Here is a 21,914-nt window from a genome sequence, read left to right as displayed (position 1 = left end):
AGTTATTCTAATCTAGGAATATACAATTCTGGCAAAGTTTTTGGACATATGAAGCACGCCCAGCAAGTCCACATTGAGTCTGGATATCCAAAATATTAAAGGAAATAGTATTTTGAAAGCAAAAGAAAACATGTAGGTTACTATATATATTGTTGTTTAATGAGCCATTCTCATCACTCTGGTGATTTGTGCCTTCAGGTCTTTTCTGAATGGGAATCCATTCTCAGGGTTGTCAGGATTGTAAGTTTATTCATTCCTTGTCTACGGATTGGGATCGTATTTTCAAACTTTACCATGACCAATGTGCACCCGGTACAGTCAATCAGAAAATGTTTCTAGTGTTGGCAGAAGGTGATTTTTCAAACAGAGTTCCATGTTTTTTAATGGTGATGTACTACAAATACCAGATAGATCTTGTTTACAAGAAAGGTTGTAGTGGCCTGATGCCTGATATTTTATACCCCAAAAATCTATGTTTTGAATTGAGACCTAGCAATTTAGAATTGGAATCAATTTCAGCAGGGCAGAGGAAAGTATTGATTGATCAGGTGTTGCATAAGACAATTTTGACCATTGCATTCTTGAAATGGGCCTACCAGTTGAATATAAAGATGACTCGGTAAACAGCATATTTAGTACTGCGCACTCGCCGGTTGATAACCGTACATTTATTTAGATACGAAGAGTTTTGTATCACTCATTTATATGTCATGTTGTAATTGGTAGCATCAATATCTCGTAATTATCGGCTACAATGCCGCGAGTACATGCTAAATGTAAGTCGGGATCTCAGAAAAGGAAGTTGGTTCAGATTCGGAAAGAAAGTGACGATGCAAATTTTGGACTGCTACACAAATATTTCAAGCCATCTATGTCAGCTCAGGAATGTTCTGAACAAATTGAGGATGGTGCTGCTTTTTCATCAATGATAATGCCAGATGAGGAACTCCCTGTTGTAGTCGAAGGAGAGAGCTCAAGAGATCATTGTACCGGAGAATTATCAGTTACCACAGCGCAGCCAAAGTGTAGTGATTCCGTGGGAGGTGAGCCTGTTGGTATTGTGAGCAAAAACTGTGAAATTACTGAAAATACTGTAGTTAATTCAGCAAACATCTCACAACAGCCAAGCTTTAGTAGTACAGGTACCGCTGAAGGACCAGTCAGAAATGCTTCTTCTGGCAAACCAGGTGCTGTACTGATGGAATCTCAAGGCTGCTGTTCTACTCAGTCTCGGCCCAGATTTGAATCTGTATCAGATCACTCTTCTACTGCTGTTCATTCTATTACCATTACCAAAGAGGTAGTAGGAAAATTGGATGATATTGGAGTATGGCCATATAGACTAAGTACATCAGAGAAGAATGAAGTTGTTTTGAGGGGGCCAGTTCAAGATGATTTGAGTTGTGTTGTGTTTCCTGTCACTAAAGACAGAAAGTTCTCTGTGACTCATTTTCAGAGGAAGCTGAAAAATCAGAAACTACAGAAGCGTTCTTGGTTAGTATACTCGAAGTCGACCGATTCAGTGTATTGCTTCCACTGTAAATTATTCTCCTGTGGTGAAAGTAGCCTAGTCCATGATGGTTGCAGCGACTGGAAAAATCTTGGTAAAATATTGAGCGAACATGAAGTTTCTAGAGATCATTTCAAAGCACTTCACTTGTTTTCGGAAAATAGTGCAGCTCTCAAAAATCCAACAGTTTTACAGAAGAATATCCAAAGTAAGCACAGTGAACTTGTTGAATACTGGAGGTCTATTCTTAAACGCTTGCTTGCAATCATCCAGTACTTAGCAAGAAATCACTGTGCGTTACGAGGTACTGCTGGACATGAACGGCTAGAGGATCCACATCAAGGTCAATTTCTAGGCCTTGTTGAACTTCTAGCCAAGTTTGATCCAGTTCTTGCAGAGCATACTCAGAAAGTAAAGAATCAACAGTTACCCGATAATTATTTAGGTAAAAATATTCAAAATGAGTTGATTTCCTTGGTGGGAAAAAATATTCTTGATCAAATAACTTATGATGTTCGTAGATGCACATACTTCAGTGTCATTCTTGATTGTACTCCTGATTGCAGCCATGAAGAACAAATGACGCTTGTAGTTCGATATGTGGATACTGAAGGGGATGTTTCTGTAAGAGAGCATTTCACTGGCTTTCTTAATGTTAAAGAAACTACCTCGTTGGGTCTCACTAAGGCTTTGCTTGATCGACTGGAAGAGCTTGGTTTGGATATTGCGAATTGTAGAGGTCAGGGGTATGATAATGGTGCGAACATGGCTGGCCGGAATGCTGGTGTACAAAAGAAAATTTTGGATTTGAATGAACATGCATTTTTCATGCCCTGTGGATCTCATTCCTTGAATCTGGTTCTCTGTGATGCTGCAAAATGTTGTACAAGATTCTATGTTTACTTTGGTTTTCTCCAAAAACTGTATTCGGCATTTTCATCCTCTACCAAACGATGGAACATTCTGCAAGAAAATTGCAGTAAAGTTGTGAAGTATCCCAGCGACACTCGTTGGGAGAGTAAAATTCGGTCTGTAGAAGTGGTGAGATTTCATTTGGATGGAGTGATTAATTCACTTCTAATGGTTTTGCAGAGTTCCCAGGTTGTAGGTGATGGGAAAAGTGCTGCTGATATAACTGGGATTTTGAAAGAAGTTTGTTCCTATGAATTCATTCTTAGCTCTGTTATCTGGTACAAGGTGCTATTTCAAGTTCATGTTGTCTCTCAGCATTTACAAAAGCAGTCCATCCAGGTAGACATCATGCAAAGTATGATTTCTGGTCTCCTTACTTGGATCAGACGTTTTCGTCTTGATGGCTTCCAGCAATCTCTGGATGAGGCAGATCAGTTAGTCAGAGGCATGGTGGTTGATGGAGTGGAGATACAAACTTCATTTCAGCACTCGAGGCAAAGAAGCCGAATTGGATTTTTTGATGAGGCCGTTGACAATGAGGAAATACTCTCAGCTCAGAAGAAATATGAAGTTGATGTATTCAATGTGATGGTGGACACTTTCATTCTATCCATGGAAGAAAGATTCAGTCAATTGGGTAAATTTTACTCAAACTTCAGTACATTACTAAATATCATGACACTCAAGCCTGATAAAATAAGTCGTGAAGTTTTAGCTGAGGCATGTGATAAGATCGAGCAGTTTCTTGGTGAGGACATTGATGCAGGTGTCTTGTTGGGAGAAATCGAGTCCTTTATTAGTATTCCTAATAAAGGTCCTGGTGTAACAGCTCTAGATGCGTTGCGGTATCTAGCCAAAGGCGGGATGCTTTCTGACTACCATTATCTGTCTGGAGCTCTGCGAATAGTTCTGACCATACCAGTGTCTGTGGCAAGTGGTGAACGCTCATTCTCGAAATTGAAATTAATTAGGACTTTTCTGCGATCTCGAATGAGCCAAGAGCGTCTAAATGGATTGGCACTGATGTGTATAGAAAGTGAAATAAATTATGGCCTTGATCACAACTTACTAATTGACGAGTTTGCGAAGCAAAAAGCTAGAAAATGCTGTTTCTTAATAAAGTAATAAGGTAAATCGGACCATTTGAAGATTACTGCTGTTTTAACGTCTTGTTTGTAACCACACTTTTTCTGGTTATATTTCTATGCCTTGTTATACCACATTTTTTGCATGATTATATTGGTATTGAATACTTTGATCGTCTCTTTGCAAAGTTACGTAAAATCGTGTGCACCTAAGATTAATATTCCAATGTGTTTAGTTTATTTTTCTGAAGGGGATGTTCATTGTTATTTAACGAACTTATCAACTTGAGTTATGTGTAATGCTTTGGCATATGTTTGGTACATATTTGTGATGCACACATCAGTCTTCGTGTTATTTTTCAAATTTAACACAATATGTCAACTTCTTGCACATCATGCAATCAGCGCCCCTGAAGACATTTGTCCATGTGAAACGTTGAAACAAACCCTAACTAGGTCTTTGAAGATGCTATCAGTAGTTATGTGTTCCCTTGGTATTACTGGTGTTTTGTCGCATTGTCACGCATTTCTTCTTTACGCCAATTCATGCAACAATATCTCCTTTCCAGATAATAAATAGATCATAGGCCTAATCCAGCATCTGGCTCGGCACTTACAAACCCCCTGCGAAATGGATACTTAGCAATCTGACGTTTGTCGCGGGGGGTCTGGGGGGCGCAGCCCCCCAGAAGCTACAATTACTTGGATATGGGCCCCCCCCCCCCCCCCCGGAGGTTTCGCCTAGGGCCCCCCCAATCATAAAGCCACCACTGGCGGTAGCCATAAGAATTATTACTATACTTCAACTACAAATACAATATATTGTATAAAATAATTACTAATTCTTTTACGTTGATCGAGTCCCAAATGGATGAAATATGTCAAAGAATTTGCTAAATTTTTTTGTATAATTTGACAGATTCCGAAATCTTCTCAAAGTGCACCTTTCAAAAATTTGATATCAAGACTCCCAACATTTTACAATTCGAAGTTGGATGGCTTAACCAATACAAGCGAACAGTTTGTATCGCAATTGACAATTATGTAGAGAACGCTGCGAGACATGTCAGTAGGCCTACCCTAAAACGTTTCTCTGACATGGACATTAGGGCTCTTAAAAAATGACTTTTTTTTCTCAAATCGTTCTTGCTACTTGATAAAATTGTTAGGTTACCTAATTCAAGCCTACACACCAAATTTGGTTCAATTCCAACCAGTAGCCGCATTGCTACAGGAAAAGAAAGTTTCTATTTATTATATAAAAATAAATAGAAAAAATTTGAAAATTTTCTGTTCACCCCATGAAAGTGTTAGGTTATGTATAGAAACGATGTTCATCAAATTTGGTTCGATTCAAACAAGTGGAAGCGGAGTTATTGCCATCGAAAAATTCGGATTTTAATAAAATAGTATTTACGTTGGGCACCACTATAATAAATAATTAAAGAATTGTGTCACGCTTTCATACTGTTTTACGCAACCGTTGTTATGCACTGCATTGTTGCTGTGTTCTGGCTCCATTGATGTTATTTCTAAATTCGGCATTAATGCTTCATAATTCTCCATCTAGTTTTGAATTCAACTCTGTTTTGCTTCCTTTATGGTGCCGGTAGCTCTTTAATAGGCACGCAAAAAGTTCTTCGGGTTTCAATAACGTTTATCATGAAGGTACTTTTGAAAGCGGTATTAAAATTTTGTACCACCAACCAGTTATATAATTACTATTTATCTTCAGAGTAAATGCTCATTGCATGAAGCAGGGTTGTAAGACTCGAGTCAGGTTTTTCTGTTGACTCGACTTGACTCAGGTCATCTTCTCAAAGTACTGAAATGACTCGACTCATTGCGCATGACTTGAGACTCAGACGGCTAAGACCGACATTTCATTATTATTTCAAAGAATAGTACAGCAAATCGCTATTGGGATTTCGTCTATTGATACTGGTATTTGAAAATGCGGCCAGAAACTGCTAAAAGTAAGGAAAATTCGTATATTATAAATGCGACCCACTCGATATCACAAAAAATATATAAAAAGTTGGTTTAACAAGACTTAAATTGGAAACTGAGCAGCTAACACAATGACTCTGGCTCGAGTCATAATACCATAACTCGAACTCGGCCCTCTGCTCGCTGACTTGGACTCGGACTTGACTCGGTGGTGAATTGAAAATGACTCGAGTCAAAACTATAAAAGTGAGATTGACTTGCGACTCGGAGCCTTGTGACTTGGTTACAACCCTGGCATGAAGCCTCAATAGTTACATGAGTGGGGTGACTAGACAAAGAACACAGTGACATTTGCAGCATATCATGAATGTCTCTTACTATGTGATCTTGTTCAAATGGAGGTTGATGAAAGCGTATTTCCCATTCTTTCCGACTCTGCTATAATTTCACCAGACTGGCAACCTTCTTCATGATGCTTTTTGCTGACTGACCAATATTGTCGCCGCCAACGGTACGAGTGCAAATGTCTGATATGTCAATATAGGAACAGAATTAGTTGACTGTTCATGACCGTCCACGTTCAGAGTTGCATCTCAAAGATGCTAAAATAAGCCTAAATATAATCCAAGCAATACGATCGTCCACTTTGACTGACTGAATTTCTAAAAATAATAAACATAACACCTTGATAGCTTCCACATCTTACGTTTATATATACCGTCTGCTATCGGCAAGCATTTGAAAATAACAAAACAGATTCAACATACCACATCTCTTGCAAAGGCTTTTGCTTTCATTCAATATGTCATCAAACTTCTTTAAATCCTCCTTTGTGGTGAGTGGCTTTGGAATTCTTCTAGGATCAATTACGATATCGTTTTATCATATACAATCTATGACGGAATAAAAGTTTCGGATAAGTTCTGAAACGAACACAATTTTCCACACAAAAGTCAATTGCCACACGAAATGTCAAATGCTACGGTGCCATTTTACGGTCCATTATAGCTAAACACCAATGAATTGCGGGTTCGAGCCTGACACCTCGCCTCCATAATTCCTACCGAAGTGTTGGCCGTTTATCTAGGCTCCACCTCGCCATCTGATCCGCATAGCCATGTCTTAAAAAGCCTAGGAGTGGGCCGTGCTATAAGTGGGCAGATGGTTGCCGATGAACTCGGCAATTGGTGAATTCGGCCCTCGTGAAATTTTGTAATGAAGTGTATTAACAGCTATTAATATGAATTAATAAACTAATGATAGTAGTATCAAGTGATTCGTCAATCTTGTAAGGAGGTCAGGGCATCCGTAGATCACGCAGTCACGGCGTGATTAGATCACGGATTGCGTAGCCGCGGGAAATAACGCAGCGCTCATATACCGACCACGCGCGGTCTGCTTGGAATCGATGGCGTGAGTGACGGGCCTGTGTCGTGTAAGTTTTGAGAAGATGGATCTTGGCGTTGTATGTGAGATCGAAAATGTGGAAGATCAAGCGGCGCTTCTACGTTTATCGATCACGACAAGCCAGTGTTCCTCATCAACAAATGTTTCGCATGATCACGTCAAAATAAATTATTTTTTGCCTTTGGAGAGACGATTCCACTCTGGGGTTAGGGTGTCTCGATAACAGGGTTGAAGGATCCCAAGATTACGAGATCTACCGCGAGCCACGACACGTTTAAATTTCCTTTTTGATACTGTTCATTCATATTAAATGCATTTCTAATGCGAAGGTGTTCTAGTGCCAATTCCTCCAAGGGCCGAGTTCACCAAGTGAAGAGCGTCGCGTTATTTCCCGCGATTACGCAATCTGTGATCTAATCATGCCGTGACTGTGTGATCTACGCATACCCTGACCCCCGTACAACATTGACAACCACTCAAAGTGCCAAGTTCACCGGCAAACATTCCAGTAACCAATCATGGCGACCGGTACCGCTACCAGATCTACCACGGCCGAATTCACCAAGTGCCGAGTTTGTGCGGCCGAATTCACTAAGTGCCGAGTTCACTGGTAATCGGGCAGATACGGAATGATAATAATAAGAACCGGCCTGGTGTAAAATGGCCAGTGTAGTCGAACCACCACCATGAACACCACAAACAAACAAACATCTAACATGGAAAAGAAATTACCTTTACAGCCTTTGACAAACACAGTTACCATTGAAATCAGCAATTTAGGTCTTATTCGAAAGCAGAATAACAACTGTTTTAGCGGACATATCAAATCAAATGTTGGAAAGTTCATGTAAATTAGCCCAAAATATTATCTTACTGTGACCATATTCTATCAATATGGTCTGGCTAGCCAAATTCTCTGGGCCAACATAAACAAGCTGCGTTTGGTTTCAACGATTAATAATCTTGTCACTGGATTCGAGGTATAATTGCACTCAAATATCAGATTTTGCTCCATTAATCAACATCAAGTTGAAAATGTCCATTCTTGCACCAACTTTTATAAAATCACGAATCAGTGTTCTACAGGTATGTATCTATATGACTTATATACCTAGAAAATTCAAGCATAAATATTATGATATACCGTATGTATAGGTATACCGGTAATTCAGATGTTTGAAGCGACTTGGACAACTAGATAATTATGGTGGTCTAATTTCACTAAATTAGAGCGAAATGCCAGTAATATAATTGTAATCTAATTTGGAAAAAAAACGGTTTAGCTCTAATTCTAGCCTGGAAAAGCTGAAACTTTTCTATAGTTGTCTACACCTGTTTTGCAGAAAGTCAAACAGCTCAAGGCGTCATATACTACAGGCAATTCGAAATACCCCATAAGCTATATGCTACTCCGTATATAGCTTTAACCCGCTACCTCAGTCAGTCACAATTCCTATATATTTACGGCATTTACCATACAGAAAGAGCGAACTATGCCTGGCTGCGACCTGTTGCGCGTCAAATCGTTGTCCCGCGCGATGACGTAAAATTTGAATCGCCGAAATATTCTAGAAGTCACGCATCGATAATCATATTCCTAAACGTACAACATCTCACTTATTTAGTTATTCTCTGAATAAAACTATTAGCCATACTCGTTGAACATGCGAGATTACCGAAAGAGCGAATATATATATAATGAAGATCATATATATCAGAAGAAAACAAAACTGTTCGACCTTAGAGCAACAACACGAATATACAACACCGGTGACATCCTCACGCAATAAAACGAAGGGAGAACATTGTTTTCTAATGGTAGAACGAAGCTACTGCATGAGATCGAACAAAACCGGATGGGAATTCATCGTGATTGAATGTACCGACAAAGTCATCCTTTCTACGTATTTTAGTCATACCAGCGAGAGATAGAAAATTTGCATTATTAGGTTAACTACCGGATATAACAAAGCCTAATGCATGAGATGGAACAACACCGAGTATGAATTTATTCTGATTGAATATAACCACAAGACCATCCTACTACGTATTTTAGACATTCCCTCGACACTTAGAAAATCAGAACCTAATCGAGATATCCCGGATGATCCTTTTACGGTTTTGTGTTTGCTGGGATGCCCACCACATCGGTTAGCAGCTTGATCTAACAACGACATGCGATGCAAAACGATCCTTGCACCCAAGTAATCATAATCCTCTGGCATGCACGCCATCGATAGTGACTGCGACATCCATTTCATTCGTACATGATTTGTTTCAACCTGGAAAAACGGCTCCTAGATGCATATCTATATATATATACAAATTATACGGGATCGGAAACGTTACCAAAATCGAATTTCTGGGAACAAAGCCCCACATTTTATCATTAGTACCGGCGGTAGGTTAGGCTACATCGTTGACTTTTTGTACAGTTGCAGATTGCAGTTCATAGATTCGTCGACACAATTATCATCGTCCAACAATATGAGTGCAGCAAGCTCAATTGATGTTGAGGATAGCGAACGTCGTATGCGTAGCAGTACGATTATCAAATATGTATATAACCGTATATCGTGGACTTTTCATAGACCTGATACAGAAAGGAAGGATTGTATCAGCCCGGCATTATCCAATTCCCTGCTATTCAGCTATACGAAAGATAACAAACTATGGAATTGTTTGCAACTATATATCCTCTATACCAGTGGTTCCTAACCTGGGGGTAATTACCCCCAAGGGGTAATTTACCAATTTCTGGGGGGGGGGGGTAATTCAAATTAACGTGTTTTTTTATATACTTACAACGCTGAAGTATTTTCAAACACAAGTATGAATGTAGGCTAACATATATTTTTGCGAGCTTGTATGTATTCGTTGCACCTAACACACCATGCCTGCTGTGATATCATAGTAACCATTATAGTGAATATGAATAACAGGGGCGAATGTAGTTTAGTGTAATGCTAGGTAAGTCCAATTTATTTTGCAGTAGTGCGGATCATATATTGTTGCGCATGCTGGCGAATTGAAAGACAACAAGGGGCGTCTAAGATTAGCTTTACCATATAATGCAGTAACAGCATTGTGGAAATATAATTGTTAATATTAAAAAGTGTAGTGGTCTAGTCTAGTCATTGAAATTAAGTCTGAAATGATCAAAATGCCTTCGAAAAAACGAGGGGAAGATTTTGGAACCTTTTTGGTTTGCCTTCAAAATGAATTACCAGTCTTTGTCATAATGACATTGAACTTTCTGATTGAATTCCTTTAAGTTATTGCTGTGAAGTATAATTTTCTGCAACAGTATCTATCAAAACGAAATAAGTTTGCTATTGACAATTACATGAGATTTGACTACCGGATTACACAAAAACAGCACCAGCTTTCCCATTGACTTTTTATTTCTATCAGACATTTCAGTATACATTTTATGAGTTAATCTTTATGCGGTTATACAATTAGTGTGCAAGCTGTAATTTTTTAATTTTTGAAAAAGGGTAATTGCGTCCCGTCACTTTCTTCTTGAGGGTAACGATATGAAAAAGGTTAAGAACCACTGCTCTATACTATAGAAATTAAACATGGAACGGCAACGACCGATTTTGCAGCTTCGTTCCACTTCGCCGAAGCCGGAGTGGGGAATCGTTTTGCGTAAGCGACTGTAGGATTTCTGGCAATCCAAAAGCTATCTTCCCGAGCGCAGAAATTATTAAATCTGGTATTGATCGAAAGCTACTGCTGCACCGATTCCGAAAATATAAATTAAACTAATGATCAGGCACTGATCCACCTAGAATCCGTCCACCAATCTGAAATATCGGCATTGTTCGAACAATCGAAGAGTCGCAACGGGTCATTGTTATGGCCATTGTGTTGCGGTTACTCGATTGTTCTAAACAATGTCGATATTTCAGACTTGGAGGACAGATTCTAGGTGGATCAGTGCCTGATCAATATTTTAATTTATATTTTCGGAATTGGTGCAACAGTAGCTTTCGATCAAGACCAGATTCAGTAATTTCTGCGGTCGGGAAGATAGCTTTCGGGTTGCCAGAAATCCTACAGTCGCGTACGCAAAACAATTCTCCATTCCAGCCTCAGCGAAGCGGAACGAAGCTGCAAAATCGGTCGTTGCTGTTCCACGTTTAATTTCTATATGTATACCGTTAAAAAGAGATATCAGATCGGGGGAAGCACCGGCCACAGCGAGCTGCTCTGTGGCCTGCCATAAAATGTACGGTGGATTTCACAGCTTTTCTGCGACTTAAAGAGTATTTTCCACATATTCTTGGTTCTTTGATTCCCTATTTGTTTCTTTCGGGTACTGCGATTACGATATTCAGTACTGAGAACGAGAAAACAGAAAAAATCACCGCATACTGACCGATTAAGTATCGCGATGGAACATACATATGTAGGATATTCAAGGGGATATATTCGAGTCAACTTAAACGTAAATCGAACAAATCTGCAGTGAATTAAGACAAGTTTCCAGTACAGTATTGTACTATTCATAAATTCATCAGGGCAATTCACGAAAGATTATAAACTGCCCCTACACCCTTAAACTACATGATCAAATATATATGTATAATTTTGCATCACAGACTGATCCTAAACGATAAACGTGGTTGAAAAACGAAGGACATTATTATTTAATCGCAGGCATGCATATTTACAAAATATAACGAACTATACAATCGATTGCAACTGTACAATGCACAATTTTACATCTTTCCGTAGAAAATCAATATCAGAACGGGGAAAGCACCGGTCACAGCGAGCTCCAATCTATTCTGTGGCCGGCCAAAGAATTTCATGTGAATTTCACAGCTTTTGGGGAACTTATAGAGATTTTCTGTCATATATTTGGTGTACATTGTTCTTTCTAATTATATAAAGTTTCTTACGATTAGCCGTGACGAGTGTCAGCCGAATATTCGGGTATATTTTTACCAAAAAAAATCAACACTTACCGGTTACCAGTTTTGATACTGTCTTCATAGCTTCTAGCTTTCTGCACCATTATTTCCTAATTCATTTAGCGGATCTCTCCATTTTTGATGCATTCTTTACATCATTTTGTGTGTTTTTAATTGATATTTTAGAGACTCTGCCTGATCGTTTCGACTTCTTCCTGTCGTTTCACTATATCGCTATTCTTCTGGTATTTCGGGCGAAAATGCTTATAAACTGAGCTAAACTCTCGCTCTCACCTAGTTTTATTGACCGTACGCACATAATAGAACATAATTTATCATACATTTGACCACGATTGGGGCACGGACAGTACTGATATTCAATATTGAGTTGGTATATTACGGCCGGCTATGAAAATTCGTTGTGGCCGGCCATGAAATCGACTTTTCCATGGCCGGCCAAGAAAGTTTCGTGGCCGGCCACAGCGAAATTTCATGGCCGGCCATCAAATTCACTGTGGCCGGCCATGGAATAGCACTTTTCATGGCCGGCCACGGAATATTTGTGGCCGGCCACAAAAAAATCCGTGGCCAGTGAGTGGCCACGGGAATGCTGAAAGTCCGTCTCAAACATAGAAGCTCTGATTACGAAGAACATGTCAAAGAGCTGATTGAAAGCTTTCCATCCCTTGGAACCCTCATGTTTTGTGAAAATGCACTTTCTGAGTTCTCATTAGGGGAGACCGGGGACAATTGTAACACTTTTCGTATTTTCCAACATTACGTGCTTTTCTCGTGGAAATTTCACTTCCAAAGTTTTTTATAAAGAAGCCAACAACTCGATAGTTGATATGAAAACGAAATTGGAACTCAATCAACAATCAATCATAGAAATTTTGGGTCGCAAAAATCGCTGCTCAAATGTTACAATCGCCCCGTACCCAGGGGCAATTGTACCACCCTTGCGGGGCAATTGTAACAGTGTTACTTATAACTAAACACAAACTAAATGAACAACGAAAACGGAAGCACAAATTGTAATATTGCATGAAACTAAAGGAAGAGACGTTTGAACGCTTCTAGGCTACGCCCCGTCGCAATTATGGCATCTGAATGCAATATCACCCTTCGTGTCTTGTTCAAGCTTAAAGTGTACAAGAAACACATTCATTCCATCATCTCCCTACACACATTCGGCCTCTTTTACCAAGGTTCTGCTGTTGAGCGGGCATAATGGGTTGGTCATTCGGTTACCTGCGAAGGTGCCAAACCGACCTGGCTAACATATTTTGGTTGAATAGGCCGATGATAGTATAGTAAAACGAGGACGCAACATTGTGTGGCGTCAAAGCTATAATGACATTTATCTGTGCTGTAGAAAATTAACATAAATTGTTCACATCAAATATCAAAATGTAAGTGGGCCATGATCAAAGTCAGAGGACGAGAATTAAGCCATGACTATTGAAGTTCGACACACCAAAAGTCGATCAATATGAGAAAGGGTGGTTGAATCACGAAAATAACCGAACCGTCAGATTCACATCACCACTATTGTATGGCCGTTTCGACAGATGATAAGGTTAGAATTGGTATCGCAAGGCAGTATCTGTTCTGGTGAACTTCTGGCTGTTGCAAGGTTATTCTGCAGTAGATGAATAGTAATACCAACATATGAAGAAAGACATTCAGAATTGATAACATATTGTAACGGGGCAAAAGTAACAGAGTGTTACGATTGCCCCTGACACACTCGACCATGAATATTGTCTCAGTATGGTACCTTCCCGGCGATGCAAGTCCTATTCTTTCCATCACCACGGTAGACTATAGTAACATTGTTCCAGCTACACATATTACGTTGTAACTACTTGAGGTACTATTCGTCTAGACAAATTATTCCAGACCAGAAAAACTTTACTCAAGGGTCAAAAATTTCGTTTTTTGCAAATTATTCCGGGGTTTCGCATAGTAGCTCAACGTAACTCCAGGTATAATAGGAGAGATAACTACTGCATGCACACTTGAAATATCAAGCTGATTTCTCCATCCTACTAGCGGTGAGGTCGATTGTTACATTTGCCCCTAGTTACATTTGTCCCCGGTCTCCCCTACTATTACTTTCCAGTCAACTGTGGTGATTACAGCGAAGAACAAGAAGAGAGATTCCACCAAGACCTTCGCCAGATGGAAGAAATGTATCTAAGATACACGGACATAAACATGTTTGCAGATTATTGCCGTTGGTGCTTGAAGAGAGATCTGCACATAACTCCAAACACGGAAGAGAATCTTTAAAGCGACATTTATAGTCAGCGTAGATCGTTTGTATCTTATATTATTTACGTATCTATAGTGTAACATATTAACTTCTACCTTCTTCTGTTAGGTTGAGCGCCATTGAACAAAATTATGATTTCTTGGTTGGTTGTAAGTGCTTTATTTCAACTGTATTATAATGTTGCAGTAGTATTTAAAGCGGATATATATCATTACAAAAAGATTGAATTGAAATTAAAATACCATCTTGAAAAAATTCACCACTATCATGACCAATTAAGCTACCAAAAAATTAGTTTCTTTTTTTACAATAATGACCAAAAGCTTGCATAGTTAAATAAGTAAATTTGACCTGATTAAATTAAAAAAAAACTGGTTGCATTTTTGAGTTCAGCGCAAAAAATTGTTCCAAAAACAGTTAAAACGTCTTTGATCTTTGAAAATTAATTTTCAAATGCCGCACAGTGTTATTAGCCAGACTGTAGAGTCAAGTGCACTTGTTTGATGCTGGTATAATCAGACTAGTTGACCTTCACGGTCGTAAATCGATCATTCCTATCTGATACCAAATACTGTGCATGCACATTTTCTGTACCACCATCATTGCCGTCTGTTTTTATGTATTTTGATTAGATGAAAATAAAGACTCCGACTCTCTAAGTAGCTTGGCCTGAGAAAAACTTTTTGATGTGAAAAATGACAGATCTTTACATGAAAAAAAAACATTATTTTAACAACATCGGGACCTATGAAGAATCCCAGTAGTTACATTTCACATTATGGCACAAATAATTAAAATTTGTTGTAGTGCAATGAAAGATACTTCCATACATTCTCTGGTAGAAAGTGTCTTTTATTCGAACCCTTCCACGAAAAAACGGAATTCTCACGGTTTCAATGCGTGACGGCGTATAAAAGTGACTGAGTTCAATGTCACTTTGAGTCAGGGTTTTAACCAACGCAAGTCACAAGGCTCCGAGTCACAAGTCATTCTAACTTTCATAGTTTTGACTCGAGTCAAGTTGAGTCATTTTCAATTCATCACTGAGTCCAGTCCGAGTCCAAGTCATCGAGCAGAGGGTCGAGTCCGAGTCATGGTATTATGACTAGAGTCCGAGTCCAAGTCATTGTGTGGACTGCTCAGTTCCCTGTTAAAGTCTTGTTAAACCCAATTTTTGTAACTCTGTTAGGTGATATCGAATGATTCGCATCTATATCTACTAATTTTTCTCACTTCTAGCAGTTTATGGTCGCAATTTCAAGTACCAGTACCAATAGACGAAATCGCAATGGTGTTGGTTCTTTAATTCTTCGAAATTACAATGAAATGTTGGTCTTGGCGCCTGGCGGACTTCTTTGCGATTTGAGAGAGAAACCAGCAGTCATTCCCTGATTGTACGTTTCACTTATCCTCCATTGCTAAATCACAAATAAGTTGGCCGCAAACAAAAAAATCACGGCTTAATCACGTAGTAGTAGTAGAATATTCTAATAACAACGTAACTCTGTTTCTTAGATGGCTCAGTGCTTAGGCTACATTGCGCAGTGCTCACCTTTACCAACCCTTTTGTATGATTTAATTCAGTGCTTTGCAGCATGTTTGAGCTCCAATCACGCTTCTTTTGTAAAATAAATTTCATTCGCACAAACCAATTAAAAATTGTTATACAAAGAAGATGACGATACTTGACGATATTTTTTTCGGATGTGCAACAAATTGGCTACTATAGCTTTAGCTGTCGAGTGTCTCATTAAAAAGGCAACTTTTCCCCCTCGTTTTGCATTCAACTATTCCACGAAACCCCTTATCGGCCAAAAAAGTTGTTGGATTTTGTACAAGAATAATAGTAATAGTGCTTGGATGGAGAGGTCGTGAAATCTGTTCTGCAGTCCTATCCAAAACAGCGTATTTTTCGCGAGTGAAGAATGCTTGCTGGCAGAAATTGTTTTTGAGAGCTGACACAAAGGTCCCGGAGTTTGTCGAGAGGGTGAAAAAACCACATGTTTGTGTTGTGGTTTTTACCTAATGTCTTGGAAAATAAGGTCCAAAACGATCAAGGAGATTAGGCATATTAGAATTCGCTACCTTATGATACATTGCTCCAACTTTTTTTCTCGATTTCCCATTTTCTGTCTCGTAAGTAGGCTATATAAAAAGAGCAAATAAAGTCACGATAATGCGTGTTCGGCTCTTTACCTCAATCTAACTTGCAAATTGATAACAAGTGATTTGTGGTACAGAACTTCAGAATAACGCGAAACAATAACTTCATATTGTTAATTTATTCGCTAAAACCTTTTCGACTGACTCTCATCAGTAGCGAACGTCAGTGATGGGTGAATCAAATTCGAAATGTAAGAACTATTTTGTCCGTATGACGTAATAATAACAAAAACAAACAACTAGTAGACGGGCAAGATACGGTAGTTACGGTGCAAAACAAACGTTAACGAGTACATATTCGGTTATAAATTACCGAAACCACAACACATAACATTAATGAAATATTCCAAGAGTGTAGAGGCGTTCCTTCTGGCGACAGAGAATCGGCTTTCGCAGCTTTATGATCGTAGATTCCAGGACCTTTAAATGAAAAAGAGAACGTCCACGAGCAACTATAGAAAATTGACTGACATTGTAATGATCAGCACATTCTGGATGGGATAAGAGATGCTGTCCAATAGCCGAATTACAAGCAGTAACTTGATCATAATCACGCAGTTTGTCAACAGACGGCGATGAAGGAGTTGGAGAAACATTAGTTATTCTAATTTGCCGTGGGACATGCTGGCGAATTCTTTGCTGCAAGCGCTGAGACGTGCGACCTGCATACCGACTGTCACATCGGCACGTGTTCATATATTATATTGCTTTGATTTGTCGCAGCTTGCAGCAAAGAATTCGCCAGCATGTCCCACGGCAAATTAGAATAACTAATGTTTCTCCAACTCCTTCATTTGTTTGTTGTTGAGTTTGGTAATGGTACATTTTCCGAAACTGGCGTTTGATGGATTTGAACTAACTTTGATTACGTATAATTCCACGGTGATCTCCACTATACTATTGCGAAGTCTAGGCGTACATAGCTGTCTTGAGAATATAAACTCTCTCATAATACACTTAACAACGTCGAACTATGCGCAGTTCAATTGTAATTCCAACAAACCGGGATAATATAGTTCAGCGGCGGGGAAATTTGTTAGCTGATATCATTTGATCAACTTTAGGCTACTTCTCAATTCTCAAATTTGTGGCCTGCAACATAACGTTGCGCCATGAGCCTACATTCAACTGTAGTGCTGGCACGCTACCTAGCAATCGCATTGTGAATGGCCATGTTGGCAATTCTAATTTGTAAGCGTGAACATCGCCTCCAAATGAGTTCATTTTTCGATGGTGTCTGGCGAAAAGTAGACCGTGCTATAAGTTGGCATCTCAGGAATCAAATAATAATATCGGTATGGTGTAAAATAGGGTTACCATACGTCCTCTTTTCATACTTTTTTGAAAGTGTCCTCGGAGCACGCCCTTTTGTCCTCTTTTTTTAAGATTTTGTCCTCTTTTTTGAGAATTTTAATCATATCTATAGCAAACTACGACTGACATGCCGTAAATCAGCACCGTATAGTGACGCCCCGGTGGGTATTTCGGGAGATGAGTGAAAAGTTGACCTTTTTTAGCCAACCACCTGATAACGTGGAGGAAAATACTGTATTTTGGGCTGAAAATTCTGAAAAATTGTCCTCTTTTCAGATTTCCAAAATATGGTAACCCTAGTGTAAAATAATCATCGATGACGAAGACATGGCAATAATACGACTACAAATAGCAACAAATAAAGGTCATCAACCTGCGTCATGTCCCTGTTCTGCCTTTTGTTCTGATGGGGGGGGGGGGGACAAGTAAAAGGTTAACACCTTCGGTCACACCTCGAACTCACGGTCTAATTGCCCGAGCTTAGTTAATATATGTGGGCTAGCGTATAACACCCATTGACGGTGGAGGCTCCAGTTGGATTGATGGCAGTGCAGTATCAAGTTACGAAGCGTCGCAGATTTATGAGATTGTCCACCCCTGTACGTTGCTGTTCACAGAGCGTTATTACAGTAAAAAGCCCAGAGAAAGACCCAATCCATGACCTAATGGGGATGCCAGATTGAGATACTAGATTGAGATACCGTAACTATGTTCGTCTCGACATCCTTGTATCTATTCACTGCGTCCGGTTTTACACCGCGTGTATTGATCGGGTAAATTCAAGAGAAAAATCATCAATGTCACACTCAAAATTTGTATTTGTTTTATACTTCGGTCTAGTTTACCACATTTGCTCGCGGCACACCTGAGCAGTCCAATTGGCACACTAGTGTGCCGCGGCACACCGGTTGAGAACCCCTGGTCTACGAGTTCGTTTACTTGAAAAAAGAGCATAATATATAAATGATATCTTTGTGCGTCATTGCGTCGCCTCGCTTGCAGAAATCCTTCAGGCCTTTTTCTATGTACATTCACCTTCATATCCGTTATCTGATTCAGGATAAATCTGTTTTTTACAAAACTGCCAGAATGTAATGAATTCGAATCATCACTCATATTTTAAAAATTCAATGTGACTTGAATTGTTACTTGACTCGTGACTTGACTCGAGTCACCTTCGAAAATCGATTGACTTGACTTGACTCGAGTCCAAATGTGAAATGACTTGAGATGACTCGTGACTCGAAAGTCGCCGTGACTTGATCTGAACACTGCTAATATATAGAGTAGTAGAAAAAGAAGGCCATACGTAAGCGATTATAAGTTGTTGATGTGAGACATTTCGACAAATACCATGCGGACTACGGATTAGACACCCCTGATTACATTTCCCATAAAAAGTCGGAAGTCGGGATTTTGGGGATTTCTGAGTCCCGAAATGCATGCTGAATATTACTCTTGATTTGTGTAGTTAGAATGGATGCAGCAACGATATTATGTATATGCAGTGCAGCTTTACTATCCTGAAAAATCTGACGTCGATACAACGACATGACGCACACAGGCTCGTGCATTGATGTCACGTTGATGACAGGATATGGATAGGATATTGACCCGCATATTCCAACTAAGGTATGAGGCGATCAGCAGAGGGTTGATACACAGACTACAGAAAATTCGATAACAAATCGCATATGCTGGTGCCACCGCGCGCCGCCCATTGTTGGTGTAGATCAGGGGTGTCAAACTCAACCTTCGTCGCGGTGTGAACCAATAAATACGTTGATCTCGTCGGAGGTTTATAGCATACGGTGAGAGTGTTCCTAGTCGTTTGTAGTGATTACGTATCTCAGGGGTACTGTTCAGTAAGTTAGTTTAGTTCAACATTGTCCCACTACCAAATAAGGTAGATGGAGGGGATGAAGGGAGTTTCATCAGCGAAGCGCAAAACCACTGCTCCGCTAACATCAAGCAGCAGTGATAAAGACGCGGCGAATAGTCGTTTAACAAAAAAACATGGTAAAGTCTGCGTTCGTAGTTTCGCCTCAGGAAATAGTTCTCAGGCCAACAATACTGTAGTGGGAGCTGTGAAACATGGTCAGCATAGCCATTCAAAGGATTCGGAAGGTATAAACCAGGGGCCGGTAACCGTTCGTAGGCAGCGTGCCAAAATATCAAACAATTGTAAAGTATTACTAATCTGCATGAAAACTATTTTTATTTTGTCATATTTAGCGTTTCGAACAAGGAATCACAAGAACCACCTACCTGCAGCTGGTAACGGCATTGGTTACGTCAGTGAATCTTACAGTATTGGTCGTGAAGCGTATCAATCTTGGTCGTTGTCGCCCTAGACCTGCCGCCTAATGTACGTAATATATGTGCCTAATTTAAATTTAGTCGCGTAATGGTCGATCTTCTGTGGTTTCCTTGATCGTTTCCTAGTCAACCATGTTCAGTACCAGAGTCAATAAGTGACAGGCCCATCAAAAATGTTATGATGAGATTGCCCAATGATAAAAATTGTCCCAAACCCTGTATCATGCAAGTCGGTTTCCGGTCACAATTAAGTTGTCTGACACTATATTTGTATGCAAAGCTTCAAAGATCGCGGTATAGCGGTAAAGGTTGTCGTTGCTCCAGATATATTAGAATTGCTTATACACGTATCAGACGAAACTAAAACAATATATCCTTTCGCGCGACGAACACAATTTAAAATCCACATTTCGACACGGGACGGGACTCATTTATTTGTGTGGATCTCATTTAGGACGTGCAGCTCAGGGTGCGGGCGCTGGACTGATCGCGCCGGTCATTTTGGCTAGGGAATTATAGAACTCTATACATCCCCGATTTCGGCGCCTGGACAGTGGACATATCAATGTCGAACGTTTTGGTCAACATGCGGTGGTTATCATATGCAATGTGTTATCGCTTCCAATCATGTTTGCAACTCATACACCGCACGCAGCAGTTGCATTTTGTCCGAAATGTGTGTATCCCAACGTGAAAATGCCCAGCGCCAAAATACTGGTCCATAAAAAATATTGCCGGTACCACAGGCTGCACAGTGCACACTCCTAGACAGAAGCATCCAAACGGTTTCATACGATATTAGGTTTTCGTATAGATATTTTTGTGGGTTTCCCAAAATCAAGTAATTACGTCATGGTAAATAGCGCGGAGAGAGAAAAAATGTTCAAGATAACTAAAATCTGCCCCAAAAGACTCTGTGTTATGCAGGGTTGTAACCAAGTCACAAGGCTCCGAGTCACAAGTCGATCTCACTGTTATAGATTTGAATCGAGTCATTTTCGATTCATCAACGAGTCAAGTCCGAGTCCAAGTCAGCGAGTAGAGCGTCGAGTTCGAGTCATGGTATTATGACTCGAGTCCAAGTCAGAGTGTTGACTGCTCAGTTTCCAGTTAAAGTCTTGTTAAACCCACTTTTTATAACTCTGTTTGGTGATATAGAATTGTTCGCATTTATAATATACTAATTTTTCTCGCTTTTAGCAGTTTCTGGCCGCATTTTGAAATACCAGTACCAATGGACGAAATCCTACTAATGTGCTTACTTTACTATTCTCCGGAATTACAATGAAATGTCGGTCTTGGCAGTCCTAGTGTCGATTCATATGACTTGGTTCGAGTCATGCGCAATGACTCGAGTCCAAGTCGAATCACCAGAAAATCGTGACTCGAGTCATTACAACCCTACGTTGAGTGCTCCACCTCGTCTCTGCTTACTCCACAATTGCTATAACTATATCACATAATGCATTTCGAAGAATATGTATTCTGTACTGCCAGAAGCTTCGTTTTGATTCCGTTAAATCTACTTTGCCGCGACAATACGTAGTTACAGATAATTGACTAGCACATTGGTTCCCAACCTTTTTCGTCTCATGGAACCCTTTGGCCGATATTTCGGAAAACATCCCCCCTACGAAAATGTGGCCGGTGACTACTAAGGTGTTTTGTGACGCACAGCCATTTGTTGACTGAGCAATATATATGCCCAAAAATATTCCGATATGCCCAAACTATGTCAAATGAGAATCCCATTTCCTTTCGGTAAAGTACCGAGGCTACTTTCATATCAATTATTCAACACTAGGTGTACCTGTTATTTAGAAAATAACTATAAATCATAAAAATTAGGTGGCCACTTTCCATTGTGGCAACATTACGCTAAATTTTGCTTGTTTTTTACCGGTCGGGTAGCTTCCTGAGATGAGCGGATTTGGAATTTGTATGTCCTAATCCAATCCAAATCCGAAACTTCAAATCCAAACCTAATCCAAAAAATTTTCATATTCAAGTCCATGTCCAATCCTAATCCGATTCCAACTTAAAATTCAGAA

The sequence above is a fragment of the Botryllus schlosseri genome, chromosome 2, assembly GCF_051294905.1.
Source record: "Botryllus schlosseri isolate E-star chromosome 2, Bs_hap1, whole genome shotgun sequence".
In the NCBI taxonomy this organism is placed as follows: Eukaryota; Metazoa; Chordata; class Ascidiacea; order Stolidobranchia; family Styelidae; genus Botryllus; species Botryllus schlosseri.
This window is presented reverse-complemented; position numbering follows the sequence as displayed.